The sequence below is a fragment of the Podarcis liolepis genome (assembly GCF_965112155.1).
Source record: "Podarcis liolepis genome assembly, chromosome: 11".
Classification (NCBI taxonomy): Eukaryota; Metazoa; Chordata; class Lepidosauria; order Squamata; family Lacertidae; genus Podarcis; species Podarcis liolepis.
In genome coordinates, this window is record NC_139565.1 from 12544195 (window position 1) to 12561146 (window position 16952).

At 46.5% G+C, this 16952-nt stretch overlaps 2 long non-coding RNA genes across 3 annotated transcripts in view; one reads left to right on the forward strand and one right to left on the reverse strand.

Annotated features, from left to right (window-relative positions):
* LOC310688506 overlaps nt 1–16952 on the forward strand; it is a 486265-nt gene that overhangs the window by 361497 nt on the left and 107816 nt on the right. The gene's annotated exons all lie outside the window — the stretch shown is intronic.
* LOC310688516 lies at nt 2355–4435 on the reverse strand. The gene is made up of 2 exons (XR_014516996.1): nt 4248–4435; nt 2355–2627 (listed from the first exon to the last, which is right to left on the reverse strand). It is a non-coding gene; the product is annotated as an uncharacterized lncRNA (long non-coding RNA).

A 16952-nucleotide genomic window follows, 5' to 3' on the forward strand; every position in this document is an offset into this window, starting at 1 on the left:
TAGTCCCAAAACATATGGAGGGCCGAGTTTGCCTATGCCTGGTCTAAACAATGAATAAATAAATGCAAAGGGTACACACACACACACACACACACAGCCTTGCACACTAAAAGTATGTGTCATGGGCTCACAATCTCTAGCCTTGTCCCGAAGATGATGCATGCATTGTGTCAGAATGCCGTCAGCAGCCCCCGGCTGGCTGCCCAGGAAAGTATAAAGACAAGGAAAAGTTTCTTACTGTCCTTTTTTATTTCAATATTTACAGAGAGAGGCTATAGAACCCAGCCTCTTGGATAAAGGCCTTGTCCCGAGTGAATCTCCACCCCCCTTCTCTCCCACTTCCTCATTCATCACTTCTACGGGTGCTGCTACGTGCCCTCTGTCTTTGAGCTCTTTGCTCTCCTACTTTCAAGGCTCGCCGGGTTCCGGGAGGGTCAGGGATATTTTCTAAATACACTGTGTCAGCCAGCTGCTGCTCTGGTTATGCCTCCTCTTCTCCCATTATTTCCCACCTTTTCTCCTCATCTGCCTCTGAGCTGTGACCTCCAGCAAGCCACTGTTGCAAAAAAATGTTACCTGGCAAGTCTGGTGTGATTCTGCAACACCTGCCGCACATACTCTCAATGCATGAGGTGGGACATGCTGCCCTCCCCCCACGGGGGTCATAAGTCTTATGTCATAAAGGCAAAAGAGCAGTTTGAGTGTAATAAAGGTATTCGGCCGAGTCAAAATGTCATTGCTATGTGTGTTAATTAAGGTTTGATGCAGTACAAGACGTGCTGTAGTTAACCACCACTCAAGCAGATGCACCTTAACGATGTGACTAAACAGGAAAAAAAGTATCGGCCAAGTCACAGCTATGACGTTAATTTGAGGTGATGATGATGACATCATATACCTAACAGTTCAGCTTGTAGAACATACTAACAGCCAGGACATTCATCTTAAGCATGCAATGAGGGAAATACCGGCTGAATATGTTTGTCTTTTGGGTCCCACGCTCCAGAACACAGGAGCCGAAATGTGACATCCTGGATTGGGATCAGAAGCTGGGGTGGCTTCTGGAAATCTGGGGTGTTCAGTTTTTCAGTATGCAGGAACTGAGATAATGGTCTCATTCCACCTTGGGCTTTGCACATCCCATCCTCTGGTATCCATATCCATCGCAACTGCTTCTAAGTACAGTGGTACCTCTGGTTACGTACTTAATTCGTTCCGGAGGTCCATTCTCAACCTGAAACTGTTCTTAACCTGAAGCACCACTTTAGCTAATGAGGCCTCCTGCTGCTGCCGCGCCACTGTCGCACGATTTCTGTTCTCATCCTGAAGCAAAGTTGTTAACCTGAGGTACTATTTCTGGGTTAGCGGAGTCTGTAACCTGAAGCGTATGTAACCTAAAGCATATGTAACCTGAGGTACCACTGTAATCACATCCATGGATCTATTATTATTATTATTATTATTATTATTATTATTATTATTATTATTATTATTATTATTATTATTATACCGGGGTTGGTAGTCTCAGGGTGGTGGTCTCAGGTTGGTTCACAGAATAAAATCAAGATATAAAACCACAAAATACATAATGAAAATAAAAACAACTCAGTAGCCCCCCACAAACACATTTTAAAAGGGCACAGGACGTCAATCAGGTCAACAAAAGCCTGGTTAAAAAGGAAAGTTTTTGCCTGGTGCCTAAAGGTGTATCATGAAGGTGCCAAATGGACTTCCCTGGGGAGAACATTCCACAGATGGGGAGCTACTGCAGAGAAGGCCTCTGCATGTGTTGCCACCCTTTTGTGGAGGAAGCACACGAAGAAGGGTCTCAGAAGATGATAATAGAATCATAGAGTTGGAATAGACCACAAGGGCCATCGAGTCCAACCCCCTGCCAAGCAGGGGGGTCTGGGTAGGTTCATGATCTAAGGGTCCGGGTAGGTTCATATGGAAAGAGGCGGTCCTTGAGGTATTGTGAGTGCCATGACCCAAGGGAGTCCCATTGCCCACTGCCTTCCATTTCCCACCTGATGCATCGGCAGCCACAAGGCATCCTAGAAAGCTTCTTCTGCCTTGCTTGAGGGATCTGCATATCCTCAGCTGCCCTTGTTAGAGCACAAGTTTAGATTTTGTTGATATGCACTTACTGCAGAATTTTGGCCAAGGTTCTGGCTTCACAGTTTGCAAATTGCAACACCTTGCTTGCAGCATCCAACAGAACCAATTTGCTTCTGCTGATGGTTACCTAGGGCTACCTTGTTCTATACACCCTGCCTTGTATCTATGTTAGATAAAGGGATTAGATAACCCACTGGCACATTACAGCTAACTCATGTGATTTGTACATACTCCAAAATAAATGCTACATTTTTTAATGGGTGCAAGTTGCAAAATACCCAATACCCAGTTTTCAACAAGTTTGGATACGTAGGACCAGGTCGGAATATCCCTGAAGGCGCAAACTCAGCTCTGTGCTCAATCTCACTTTGTGTGTTGAAGGTCTCAGGTCCAACACCTACGCTCTGTTTGCTTATTTGCTTGTTTTGAAAAGGATCAGGTGTCCAGTGATTAAAAAATATATCTTCTGCTGTAAATCCAGGAGAGCCTCTGCCAGCAGAATAAGTAATCTAGGGCCAAACAGACAAATAGCAGATGAGGCAACTTTCTAAATTCCTCCATACCCACCCACAATACTCATTGGATGTCCTTAGGCAAGCCTTACCTGTCAGTCGCAGCAGGGTTGTTACGAGGATAAAATGTGAAATATGTGACAACTGAGACTCTGAAGCCGTGGGATAAAGCAGGGAAGAAATCTAAATGCATAATAATAAATAACTGGGAAAACGTTCTGTACAGATTCAGAGGGCATCTTGGCTGTACCTGTTAATTCATTGTTCGGAGGATTTAAAGCAATTCCTCACTGCAATGTTCCATGCTGGTTTCCAAAATGTGGGCTTCGTTTTTGCCACGACCCTCTGACCATGACTTGGGTGTGAGAGGGAAATTCTTCTGAATCACAACAAAGTCTCCCAGTGTCCTGACCTTCTGTGGCAGAGATGGGGAAGCTGATGATGTTGGACTCACTATGGAAGCTCTCCAGATGTTGTTGGAATCACCATGTGTGGTCACTCACTGACCACAGGCTGTTCTGGCAGGGGATGATGGGAGATGGAGTCCAACAACACATGGAGGGACACAAGTTCTCCACCTCTGTTCAGCAGGAAGTGTTTCCTCAAGATACCTTGCTTGGGACGGTTTCTCCAAGTGAACAGAATGTCTGGATGGACAAGTTCCCTTGACAGAACCTGGCAATAATTTAGCAGTTTTACATTTTAAATGGCCATAATGATACTGTAGACTTCAAAGCTCATACCTGCCCAAAGCAAATGGAACAAGTTCACACATTCCCGCCCCTCTCTGACGTTAATAAGATCTATACAAAATCACAACTATTGACGTAAAATTACCAGGCTTTTAAAATCTTGCTATAGCTAATTTGCCTATTTCACATGAATAAAGCACGGGCCTGAGCATACTAACTCAGAAGTAAGTTCCACTGAGTTCAACAGGACCTACTCGTGGGTAAATGTAAAGAGGATTACATAATTTGCATATAGCTGGTTATTGGGCAAAAAGATTGGAATCCTGTAACTATTTACATGCAAGTAGCATCCACTGAATTCAATGGATATGACTTCCGGGTATATATATATATATATATGCTTTCGTAGATTTTCACGGGTATAGGAATGCAGGTTATGGTGTCTTCGGGTGTCTTCCCGTGTAAGAGTTGGGGTGTCTAGGCGACGTTTCGACGAGGTCTCACTCGTCATCTTCAGGCTGGTGCTTTCGGCTTCTTGTTACTGGAACAGAACATATATATATATGTATGTATTGTGAATCATATTTTTAAACTGTCCATTTGTAATTTTTACAAATCTTTCAAGATCATCCCCCCCCCCATAAGCTTAACATTGCATACACATGGATAGTAACAGAAAGGAAATAAATTAATGCAGAAAATCTGCATATAGAAAAGCAAACCAGGGTCAAATATTCACTGAGTATGTCAGAGATCTTGACAGTACCACCCCAAAAATATAAAGCTAGTTGTGCTTCTTAAAGCCTTAAATTTTGGCCTCTGATTTAGTAGTTATTTCCAGTGTCAAAAGCATTCACCAGGTAAGGTGGCAGAATGATGCTCTGGCACCTTTTATATTTTGCAAAATTTTCTTAAAAGTGCTTACATTTTTAAGAGTGCAGAATCCTTTGGGCAGCAAGCAGCGGCGGTGGCGAAAAGGTCTAGGAGAGTACATGGGACTTCCTAGACTGCCTGAGTCATCCTGGAAGAAGATGGGGGTCAGGTAGACACCTTTGGACACAGAGTGCAGACTGCTCCTTCTGTGGTGAGAATGGTGGTCCATGCATTGGCCCTATCAAGGGATTTGGGTAAAAGGTAAAGGTAAAGAACCCCTGGATAGTTAAGTCTAGTCAAAGGCGACTAAAATCTCGCTTTCAAGCCAAGGGAGCCGGCGATTGTCCGCAGACAGCTTTCCAGGTTATGTGGCCAGCAGGACTAAACCGCTTCTGGCACAACGGGACACCGTGACGCAAACCAGAGTGCATGGAAACACCGTTTACCTTCCCGCCACAGCGGTACCTATTTATCTACTTGCACTAGTGTGCTTTCGAACTGCTAGGCTGGCAGGAACTGGGACAGAGGAACAGGAGCTCACCCCGTCACGGGGATTCGAACCACTGACCTTCCAATCGGCAAGCCCAAGAGGCTCCATGGTTTAGACCACAGCTCAGGTCAGCAGTGGAGGCTGCACACAGCCCTCATAGACTAACAATTGAAAACGATAGCAGCTTAGATTCCTGTGTGGGTTTTCAAAGGTTATTAGAAACCTCCATGGCAATTCCCCTTTCAGAAGCCTGTATCTCACTCAGGGTTGCTAACTCTTCAAGGGACACCTGCAGCTTTTAATGGTAGCTTGACATGCTGACATCAGCAGGTGGCAATATTTATTTGAGAGGCAGTGTGGCACAGCGGTTAGAGTGTCAGACTGGGATTTGGGAGACCTAGCGCCAAATCCCTACTTAGGCATGACACTCACTGGGTCCTCTTGGTCCAGGAAGCATCTCTTCAGAAGGATGTTGCGAGGGTAAAACTGGCGAAGAACCAGGTTCACCACTTTGAGCTCTTTGGTAGGAAAGGCAGGATATACATTAAAAAATGTCTCCTGCTGGCAAAAGTGGCATCAAATGATTTCTGCACCTTTAGCTGTTGTGCAAGGCACAGCACCCCCCCCCCCAGTTAGCAGCCTTGATCTCAGTTCACCCCGTTGTATAAAATTAGCTCCGACCCCGCTTGGGACAGCCTTTTCTAAACTGCGAGTTTCTTCCCTGAAAGGTGTGGCTGGTGAGAACTTTGGGCACCAAAATTTCCCACTCGCTGTGTCTCTAGGTGATGTGTCTTTTGTTCCAAACATACTGTCTGGAGTTGCTGCATATAGCTTTGAAACTGCTTCAAAGGAGTACTTCACAGGAGAGAGGGGGGGGGGCGTGTTACTTTTCAGCAAAGTTCAGGTGGGTGGAGTAGCCAAGGCCCCACCTTAGTCTTGGCTTGCTTCCACCCCAGTGTTTTTATTATGACACACTGTACAGGATTTGTTCGTTCCCCGGGGCACATGTTGTACATGTCGCAGGGCTGAAACTGAAAAATTAACTTTCTGTCTGCTCTTGAGTAATTGCACCTCCTTGGCTTCCACGCACTTTTTTCACCTGCAAGGTGTAATAAGAAACACTTTGAAGTCACTCCTGCATGCTTTTCTTTACCCTTTACCTGCCACTTAGACGCATGCTCACCATTCAGAAATTACCAACACGTCGGTAATCTGCTTATTTCATCCGTGGCTGTGCGTGACTGATCTTTCCTGATCTGTACCTCTCAGAACAATGAAACCTGGCCTGGGGAATGTTCCTCAAACAAGTGTACATGTTGTGAACGTTCCACTGAAGCCACTTCAAATTGGGCCATCCTAGACAGCTTTCTGGTCTCCTACCTGATCTGCTCTGTCAGGTGACAAGGAAAACCTTCTCAAACACAATGAAGCTTCCTTCCACCCCCCAAAACAGGCACATAAATACATACGTTGGGGAAAGTTTGCACATGTTAGTGAAAGTCACGGTCACAGGTGCATTGCATGAGGGGGACATTGCCTGCGAAAATATGCACATTAGATAAAATTGCATACAAAAATGTTTTGTGCGTCAGAAGAAGGGAGTAGTAAAATACTGAGAAATTTTCATGAGGCCTTTTAAAAATATATATATATGGAAACTTATGGGGAAATGTGGCAAACTGGACTTAAGCTGGTGAAAATGAGAAACAGAGAGAAACAGAACAGGCCAACTGGCCAGGCTCCAGCAGGTGAAACAATCAGAACAGGAGTAGGAACAATAAAAAACAGCAGAACAAGCTACACGCATCATCACAGACCCATGCGTGTATCAAACAACTTAACAGGGTTCTGCTGCCTGCAAAATATCGGTAGCTATTTCAGAAGGGATGCTGGATACCTGAAAGCATTATTCACAAATGCCATCTTTTAAAAAGACAAGTGATAGGGGTGCTTAAGTGGAGAATTGGTCAGGGGCCGAATGATGCGAGTAACAGAAATTTGCTATTTCTTACTAAGATTCTGAGTTGTTTTGAATAGTGCTTGTTTATTCTGGGTTCCCAGAGCACAATAGGGACGGATTTCAGCATGTATCTCCATCTCATTCTGCGTGGTACAGTCCAGGCTACCACAAGATATTTTGTGGCCCGTGGCTGACAAGATGGCCCCCCATCCAGAAGCTGACTGGGTGACCAACTGAGTTTTCCTTCAATACTGGCCATGGGATCGTGCCCTCCGCTGTACTAGAGGGTAGCCAGTTAATTCTTCCAAGAACGCAGCACACAAGTTGCATATCTTCCAGCAAAAGGGGGTGTCTGGAGGGCTCAGAAGGATGCTCCCCGAGGCTTTGCCATTTGAGGTGGTTGCACCATTCTGCCTAATTGCATTTTTGTGGATTGAAGGAAGCTATGCATCTCGTTGGCCGACTGTAACGCACATAGGAAGCCGCCACAAGGAACTTCCTGTGGGTGAGATTTCAGGACCCTCAAATCTTAACACATTGCCCTGCACCACAGGACAGGATGAACTGAGGGCCCTAGCTCTGATTCACTTTCAGCGAGTGGCAGAGGATGGCGACAGAAAGATGAGAACATCTGCATCAGTCTTCAGCATGACTCTCTTAGTGAAGTCATCACACCTGTGAATTGCCTTGTTATCTAATGTCTCTGTACAGTGGAGAGCATGGTTGGAGCATCACTCATCACTTCTACAGTATGTGGCACCCACGTCAGCTTTCCTGGAGGACAAGCATGATGTTAGTGACACAGAAATGTACACTCCAGAGGTCGACATGACTGCACCACACACTCCACAGCTGCCTTTCACAGGACTGTGCTGCCCAACGAAGCCGTAACTGGCAAGCTTCATTACATAACCATAAGAGTCATATGCCACCTTGAGCTCTGTGGAATATAAATGTAGTAAATAAAAGTAAATATATAGGATTTGAATTTGTTAACCTTGCAAAAATGACACAGAAAATTAGAAACCAAAAAAATACAAAGTTTATTAACGACTGGAGTAAATTTATGATATATATTGAAGGGAATTACAAAAACCTAAAAACTATAGCAGGTTTGATATAAATCTTACGATGTGCAAATCATTGACAAGTACAAGCTGCAGGAAAAACAAACTATGTATATTAAGAAGCCTGAAAGCGGGTGGGATGGAGGTCGGTAGAGGGCAGAGGAATGATTGAAGTGCTTAAAACTATAAAGAAATAAATGCGGATAAATAACTGTAATGGAAACGGATAAGACCATTTTGCTATGTGTAAACACTTGTAAATTACTTATTCTTTTCTTTTTTTGTGATTGTTGATTTGTTTTTCTCTTTTTGGTTACGTATATGAAACTTAATAAAAAGAATTTTTTTAAAAAGTAAATATATAGGAAACACCCATGCATTGTATTGAGGTGTGAGCGCTGGTGGAGGAAGGGGGGTGCGGTAGGTGTGGTCTGCCCTGCATCATCTCTGAGGGGGGGGGGTTACATTGCCCCCGCCCCCCTGGGATGCTCACTGCTCTCCGTGGGCGGCTAGCCCTGCCCTGTAGGTGGCTAGCCCCACCCCCGGGTGCACAGCATGAGTGCCGCTCCAGGTGCTGGAGCAGCTAGCTATGCCTCTGGGTTTGAGAGGGGTAATGCTGACTAATTCTGCCTTGACATTTTGCGCTCTGGCTTGGCCCCAGTGCCTGCAGCCAACTGAACAACTGCACAAAGGAAAACTTCATGCATACACATGTACACCTTAAGACCTCCATGCAACTGAAATCACAATTGCACAGGGTTCCAGATTGCACAGAAGTCTTCTCTGGAAAAGCTGAATGGAGGAAGTGAGATTTCCGTGGCATGACTAGCCAATGTAGTTGTGCGTAGATACAGTGCACCTGAGTAGCACACTAACACTGTTGTGACTGTTAGACAGCACTTTCCTTATCAAATGAGACGTCACATTTTAATCATTTAAAATGTAATGCCCGGGCATAGTTTTTGTGGGCGCTCTGCTGGCAACTTGTGAGTCATTTTACAATTACTTTAATGATCCCTCCCCGAGAATTTCCAGGGCAACTTGTATTGCTGGCATTGGCGTGATCCAACATGTTCTAACTGATTGCTCCATGATTCGGCCCCATTTTCAGAGCCAAATCACATGACGAACTCTCGCCTAGTGAGTGAAATGTACATGCACCGGTAGCATGACGATCAAATGTACTCATGGGACTGCGGATGGCATAGGCAGAATGATATGTGGGTCAAGTCATGCGCATGTGCCCATGCCACTATTTCTGGGGTCCACAGCGCTAGATCCTGTGCATAGCAGTTGCCATAGATCATAGGACTGCAGAGCTGGAAGGGATCAACTAGTCCAACGAGGGATCCAGCTGCGGAACTGGCCTGATGGTGAATTTAGCCCTGCAGGAGGCTGAGGAGCCCCACCAGAAAAGGCCAAGTGGGACTGTTTGCTTGTCACCTCTGCTCCCCACAGTGCCACACAGACCCATGGCCTTGTCAGTTTGCATTTCTTGGTGCAGAAAGTATTGATCGGATGTGTAGAGCTCTTTCCTATTCTAATTAATTCAAGAGGGCTCTGTAAGCTTCTCTGTGTGAAAGAAACAAGCAGAAGGTTCATGATGTTTGGGTTATTCCTTCGGAGACGCTGAGTACAGCTGGTTTGAACTGGTTCTCTCATCTCTTCTGTCAAGGCCATGCTGACTATAAGAGGCCAGAAGGAGCTTGGTTTAACTTTCTCTTTCTATCTCTTTTCCTTCTGGTGTGGTGTTGTGTACATAGTATGCTTAGTGTTAAGGTTTAGACTTATTACAAATTATTGCAAGCTTAAGTTAAGTCTGAGGACGCGGGTGGCGCTGGGGGTTAAACCACAGAGAGCCTAGGACTTGCCAATCAGAAGGTCAGCAGTTCGAATCTCCGCGATGGGGTGAGCTCCCGTTGCTCGGTCCCTGCTCCTGCCAACCTAGCAGTTCAAAATCACATCAAAGTGCAAGTAGATAAATAGGTACCACTCTGGTGGGAAGGTAAACGGCATTTCCGTGCACTGCTCTGGTTCCCCAGAAGCGGCTTAGTCATGCTGGCCACATGACCCGGAAGCTGTACGCCAGCTCCCTTGGCCAATAAAGCGAGATGAGCACCGCAACCCCAGAGTTGGTCACGACTGGACCTAATGCTCAGGGGTCCCTTTACTTTTAAGTTAAGTCTGCTGCAACTGGATTTCTTATGGACAGTGCCCATCCTGAATGTTTTGGATTTGTGACCATTATGCTCATTTGCCTTCAGTAGCAGTAAAGCTCTGCTGGATGAAATACAATTGCCCCAGGCCTGTTTTTTTGGAATCTTGCAACGTGTTTCAGTTTCAGAAACACTGGAATCTGCTATGGATCAATGTTGACTAGAATTCCACGCCAGGCCTCTCTGCCACCCACGGAGGCTTGCCCAGATCCCCCTGAGGCAGAAGGGCTCTCAGCTCAGCAAGCCAGGAGGGCATCCCTGGATAGGCTGCATGCCTAAAGCAGGAGGAGGGGGTGGCGCATTGGCAGTGCAGTGATGGCCAGAGGTGCTGCCTGAATGGAGCCACTTCTGGGCACCTAAGTCGAGGCAACCCAAGGAGGTGGCCTGATCCAGACTCCCCAGGGCTCCTCCAGCAGCCTCTTCCTCCTCATTAGCAGTGCAAACAAACCTCCCTCCACCAATGAAACGCAGCCTCTTGTTTTTGGCTAAGCCAAAATCTTCCAGTTCCCAAACATTTATCTTGAAAATCAAGGTCATTTGTAATTTGCGCCAATCGCCCTTCATTTCCATTGCTCCTTGTTCTAAAGGCACGAGCTCCATTCATGTTGGGCCATTCTGTGTTTCTATGATTCTGCGATTAATATGCAATACAGTGGTGCCTCGCAAGACGAAATTAATTCGTTCCGCAAGTCTCTTCGTCTTGCGGTTTTTTCGTCTTGCGATGCACGGTTTCCCATAGGAATGCATTGAAAATCAATTAATGCGTTCCTAGGGAAAGCGCCTTCAGACCAGGTCCAGGGACAGTCTGTCCCCGGACCTCTTCTGAAGGCTGGGGGGGGGGGGGCAAGGGCTTTTCTTCCCACCCCCAGCATTTTAAAAAACCCCGGGACAGTGGAGGACTTCTCCGCTGTCCGGGCGATCTTAAAATGCTGGCGGGCGGCATTTTAAAATCGCCCCGGGACAGCGGAGGACTTCTCCGCTGTCCAGGGCGATTTAAAAGCCCCTGGGAAGGCAGGCAGGGGGGACAAAGACTTTTGCCCCCCGCCAGCCTTCAGAAGAGGTCCTGGACCTCTTCTGAAGGCGGGCGGGGGGCGAAGGTCTTTGCTCCCTCCCGCCTGCCTTCAAAAGCCCTCCGGGACAGGCAGGCAGGGGGGAGCAAAGACTTTCGCCCCCCGCCTGCCTTCAGAAGGTGTTCCCTCCCCCCCCGCCCGGCTTCGGAGCACCGGGAGAAGCGATCTCCCCGCAGCCCCTTGCTTCAAAAGAGGTCCGGGGGCAGCGGGAAGCGCTTCCCGCTGTCCCCGGACCTGGGGCTGCGGGGAGAAGATCGCTTCTCCCCGCCGCCCCTTGCTTCAAAAGAGAAGACCCGCTGTCCCCGGGGCAAGCTTCGTTTTGCGAAGCAAGCCCATAGGGAAATTCGTCCTGCGAGGCAACTCGAAAACGAAAAAACCTTTCGTTTTGCGAGTTTTTCGTCTCGCGAGGCGTTCGTCTTGCGGGGTACCACTGTATATGAAATTGCTCTAAGTCCAGAATGAGCTCTGCAAGTGAGCTCAGCTTTGCAGTATCCTATAATAAGGGCTCCCTTGCAAATGCGGGCCATTTTAATTGCATGTGCATAGCAGAAGCAATCATCGGTAGACTTCAGAGTTATAACCTGATTATAAACTCATTTACATGGCAATGAGAAACAGTTCAGGTGCTACTTATTTGAACCAGGAGCACGGATAGTAGCTATTGTTTCCTGATTCGCTCTTCTGCCTACTGTGAAGATTCCCTGTCATCTGCAATTATTACAGCTTTCATTATGAGTGTCCTTACGCGCACCTGTTTGGGCAAATGCCCTGCATCATAGCCGTTCTTCTTTGATTCATACAGTAGGTCCTTTAAAGGCAAAGAAAACAAAGGATGAAAATAAACGATGGCCCTCGAATGAGTGAATCAGAACCCACTGCAACTGTCTTCCCATTGACTTCTATCCCTCCTCCCAATATTTGTGCGTTTCTGCCCACTTTGTGCGAGGACCAGGCACTCATCCTTGTATGCCCCTGTTGTAAGATGTGTGCGTCTCCTAAGGCGATCTGAAGGCAGAAAACTCTCCAATAAGCAGGCCCCCTCAAAGACAACAAAGGCATATAAACCTCCTCAAAGTAACCGAGTGTCTCTTGTTCCTGGCTTCTAAGAGGCTCTGTTGTTTCATGTCCATATTGCCTTTTTATCCTTTTGTTTTATGGTGCTAAGAAGCGAGGGGGTGTTTTGTCTCTCCTCGCCTGTCTGGGAGATCAGGGAGGGTTCCTGTGGGTTAATCACATTGTGAGATTCCCCCCCCCCCCCCGCTTTTTAATTCCTACCTCAAACAAAAGCTGGGATTGGCACAATGTTCCACTTTCAAGACAGTGACCCAGTAATTTTGAAAACGCTCGAGGGCTGTTGTAAGGCAGCAAAGGCTGAGGCAGCTTTTCTCTTGCTCAGTTACTGAGTAATTTATCCAGTAAAAGGCAGAGGATGTGAGTTGCTAAGGGTTTGATTTGTTTTTCCTTTTCAAGTGAGTCATTAATAAGAGAGAGAGATCAGAACCCATATTGCTAGAGTTCTTTGTGACTTAATAATATAAAGGAGACGTTTCAAGGTCACTAGTCCATATTTTGCCCTCATTTTCTTCTCTATCTGCTTTAAAAGTATTTTCACCGAAGCTTCCATTGAAAAATGTTTTTCTCCAACAAAAGTCACCAATATAAAAGATTTTTTAAATCAAAAAAGAAATCAATAAAATATAGCTGTCTGGATACATAATGAAAGTGCTCTCTCTCAAAAACAAACAAACAAAAAATCCCGAACCCCTCACACCATCCAGCCACTTGAAATAAATCCGAAACAAAACTTGAACTGGTTATTGGCCATTGATGCTTTCACATTAAATTTATGTAGTGTTAGAGTGCTGGACTCAGGGTTCAAATCCCCACTCACCCATGAAGCTCACTGAGTGATTGTGGGCCAGTCACTGTCTCACAGCCAGGGGCGTAGTGTGTGGGGTGTCAAGGGGGCCGTGGCCACAGCTGCACAACGCTTGAGGGGCCATGAACCAGGCGGCGCAGTGTGGCCCAGTCGGGTGTTCCTCTCTCCCCGCCAAGGGCTGTGTCGGCCGGCTGGGCTCCCCCCTGCGTGGGCAGGCAGCGGGCTCAGCGTGGTCCCGCTTTGCTTAGGTGGGTTTGCTTCAGAGGTATTGGTGGCAAAGGCTGGGCTGGTGCCCGCCCCCTGCCCAGTGTACATGCGCCCCTCCCCTGGCGTGTGTGTGCCCAGTATGGGCAACAGTAACCAATGCTACGCCACTGTTCCCAGCTTGACCTATCCCACAGGGTTGTGCGAAGATAGGAAAAGGGGGTATTTACGGGATCGCCTCTCCTGGTATGCCCTGCAGAGGACCTTAAGGTCCATGAATAACCATAGTTTAGAGGTCCCAGGCCTTTAGGAAGTCAGACTATCCTCCACCAGGGCCAGGGCCTTTTCCGACCTGGTGGAATGCTCTGTCCCATGAGACTAGGGCCCAACAGGATTTAACTTCCTTTTGCTGGGCCTGTAAGACGGAGCTATTCCACCTGGCCTTTAATTTGAATTCAGCCTGATCTTTTATTTCCCTTCCCTTCCCTTCCCTTCTCTTCCCTCCCCCTTCCCTTTTATGAAGGGACCCCCACAGCTAATTCTCCCCTGGCCTCCTCGCTGGCCCAAGTAGGACTAATTCAGCCAGCGAGCCCTGGTGACTATCTAATGTTTATTGGATGGATTTCCCCAAAATTGATTTTTGAACTTTGTATTTTATTGTTATTCATGCTTTTATACTGTATTTTATGCTGCTTCTATGTTGTATTACAATTAAGTGTTTTAAATTTGTTGTTAGCTGCCCTGAGCCCAATTTTCTGAACAGGGAAGGTGGGGTATAAATAAAAAATTATTATTATTCTTATTAGAAGAAGAAAAAGTACCTTGGAAAAAAAGGGAGATGAAAATGCAAGTAATAGCCAGTATGCCAGAGCTCTGTGCATCGTTATATTTTCTACCCAGTGGGGAATCTGCGATCTGGTGTAAAATGTGAGTTCCCTGTGAACCGGAAAATATGCAGAGAATGTCTGCAAATATTTTAGAAACTTATATCCCACCTTTCATCAGGAGACACCAGGGTGAGCTACAAACAATTCAAATATATACATAAAATACAATAATAAAGGATCACATCGTAGTAGCAGACTGTCGGTATTTCACTACACAGGCCTTTAACAGCCTGTACAAAAAGCCATGTCTCAGCTGTACAATGTTGATGCCCATCTAACCTGGTGTTTCGCAACTGCTATTGCAAAGAAGGTTCTCTGAGATTGACTGATCTCCAGATTTCACTTAAGACTGGAACTACCAGTTGGGCCTCTCCAGCAGATCCCAGGTCATGAGTTGGACGATATGGAGGTTCCTGCAGGTTACAAGGTCCAAAACCATTTTAGGGCATGGTAGGAGCCAGCAGGAAGGGATGCAGGTGGCACTGTGGGTTAAACCACAGAGCCTAGGACTTGCCAATCAGAAGGTCGGCGGTTCGAATCCCTGCAATGGGGTGAGCTCCCGTTGCTCGGTCCCTGCTCCTGCCAACCTAACAGTTCGACAGCATGTCAAAGTGCAAGTAGATAAATAGGTACTGCTCTGGCGAGAAGGTAAACGGCGTTTCTGTGCGCTGCTCTGGTTCGCCAGAAGCGGCTAAGTCATGCTGGCCACATGACCCGGAAGCTGTACGCCGGCTCCCTCGGCCAATAAAGTGAGATGAGCGCTGCAACCCCAGAGACGGTCACAAATGGACCTAATGATCAGGGGTCCCCTTTACCCTTAGGAGCCAGCAGGAGTATAAGCTACTGTGACCAGGTCAGCCCTATCCAGGAACTGCCCCAACTGGCAAATCAGCTGCATTTAGAAATAGGTGCTCTGCACTTCTGGAATCACTTGGGCTTTTAGTGACAAGTTTTCCACCTCCAGACTAGGGATGTGATCCTTCAAGGGGAGTGCAGAGCTATGCAGAAGAGGCTGCCTGTCCAATTCCCAGATGCAAGAACTGTCAATGCACTCATCTCATCAGGATTCAGTGTTCGTTTATTGGAACTTCTCCAGCCCATTATTACTAAGTTCAAGTACAGTGGTACCTTGGTTCTCAAACTTAATCTGTTCCGGGAGTCCGTTCGACTCCCAAAACTGTTCGAAAAGCAGGGTGCGGCTTCTGATTGGCTACAGGAGCTTCCTGCACTCAATCGGAAGCCGCGTCAGATGTTCGGCTTCTGAAAAACGTTTGCAAACCAGAACACTTACTTCCGGGTTTGCGGCATTCTGGAGCCGATTTGTTTGGCAACTAAGGCATTTGAGAACCGAGGTACGACTGTAAAAGGTAAAAGTAAAGGACCCCTGGATGGTTAAGTCCAGTCAAAGGGAACTATTGTGTGTGGCGCTCATCTCGCTTTCAGGCTGAGGGAGCCAGCATTTGTCCAGAGACAGTTTTCCGGGTCACGTGGCCAGCAGGATTAAACCACTTCTGACACAATGGAACACCGTGAGGGAAAACAGAATGCACGGAAATGCCATTTACCTTCCCGCCACAGGGGTACCTATTTACTTGCACTGGGGTGCTTTCAAACTGCTAGGTTGGCAGGAGCTGGGACAGAGCAATGGGAGCTCACTTTGTCATGGGGATTCGAATTGCTGACCTTCTGATCAGCAAGCCCAAGAGGCTCAGTGGTTTAGACCACAGCGCCACCCATGTACCTGCACAGCTTCACCTGGCTTAGATGAGGTGAAATAGAACTGGGTGACATCAGTGTAATAGGGATGCTTCAATCCAAATCTCCTGATGACTTCTCTCAGAGGCTTGATCCTACAGAGAAGGACTATGGAATAAATGTCATTGGTTTGGATCCACGCCCGAAGTTGAGGTTTTTAGATCTGTCTGGAAAAGTTAATCTTGAGAACTTAAGTCTTGTTGATTTCAGTGGAAAATCTGTGCCACTAACTTGATCTGGACCCAATGTGCTAAATTTAATTGGACTTACTTCCAAGTAAATGTTTATGTAAGTGTGTGCAGTTATGGATTGATCCGCCATGACTTTGATTAGCATTTCCGTAAACATTTCCCTTTCCCTTTTTTTGGGCTTTAGGTAGGGGTGGAGGCTAAATTATATAAGCATTAGTGAGAGGGGTTAGTAGCCAGCTGAAATTGTAAGAAAGCATGTCATAAAATGACAGAAAGACATGCTTAGAATAATATGAAAGGAAAGAGACATTTTGAAAATGGCAGCCTCTTAACTAGTGTCTTAGAAATAGACCTCCCCTACAGGGTTTTGTCCTATTTTGCAGTTGTGCTTTCTTCCACGCACAAAGGCAACAATGCCAAAGAGGAAGTGGAAAGCAAATGGGAGAATATCGTCTCTGCGTCTCTTTCTTCTGTAAATGTTTTATTGTGGCAAATATTTAGCCGCTCCAAACTGGCCCGATGACACCAGAAATGCAAATCACAGGTTTAGGATTTTGCAAAATAAAGCAAACTAAATGCACTGCCCCAAGTAGAACAACCAGTATGGTTTCACAACACCAACAAAACACAGCCTCTTGTTTTTGGCTGAGCCAAAATCTTCCGATTTCCAAACGTTTCTCTTGAAATTCAAGGTCATTTGTTATTTGTGCCAATCGCTCTGGGCTGAGTGCTTCATTTCCATTGCTCCTTGTTCTAAAGGCACGAGCCCCATTCAGGTTGGGCCCACACCTGAGGTTATGCATTAGGCATGGACACTTTCTGACACTAAGAGCTGTTTAGCAGTGGAACAGACTCCCATGAGAGGTGGTGGACTCTCCTTCCTTGGAGGTTTTTAAGCAGAGGTTGGGTGGCCACTTGTCATGGATACTTTAGCTGAGATTCCTGCACTGCAGGGGGGTTGGACTAGATGACCCTTGGGTCCATAGCTGTCAATGTTTCCCTTTTTTAAAGGGAAATTCCCTTATTCCGAATAGGATT